Source organism: Benincasa hispida, chromosome 11 (genome assembly GCF_027475165.1).
Source record: "Benincasa hispida cultivar pf3 chromosome 11, pf3_genome.v1.1, whole genome shotgun sequence".
NCBI classification, from domain to species: Eukaryota; Viridiplantae; Streptophyta; class Magnoliopsida; order Cucurbitales; family Cucurbitaceae; genus Benincasa; species Benincasa hispida.
In genome coordinates, this window is record NC_143488.1 from 38,181,984 (window position 1) to 38,182,280 (window position 297).

At 29.3% G+C, this 297-nt stretch overlaps 1 non-coding gene across 1 annotated transcript; it reads left to right on the forward strand.

The window, feature by feature from the left end:
- The first annotated feature begins 223 nt into the window (after positions 1-223).
- TRNAV-AAC (transfer RNA valine (anticodon AAC)) lies at positions 224-297 on the forward strand. Its single transcript has one exon. It is a non-coding gene; the product is annotated as a tRNA-Val (tRNA).

Genomic DNA, 297 nt, shown 5'->3' on the forward strand with positions numbered 1-297 from the left:
GTTTAATCAATATTTCATTTTTCAAATCATATGAATTTAAAGTAATTAATTAATTATTTATTTATTTTAGAACAAAAATATTTCTTTTCACGAGAGGTAACAATTTTAAAGACAAAATGAAATTAGAGAGAGAAAATCAGTGGAAATATTAATTCATGGATCAATTCTATTTTTGGCATAAAATATTAACTGATAAACAATACTAAAAGATAAACAACAAAGCGGTGTCGTGGTGTAGTTGGTTATCACGTCAGTCTAACACACTGAAGGTCTCCGGTTCGAACCCGGGCGACGCCA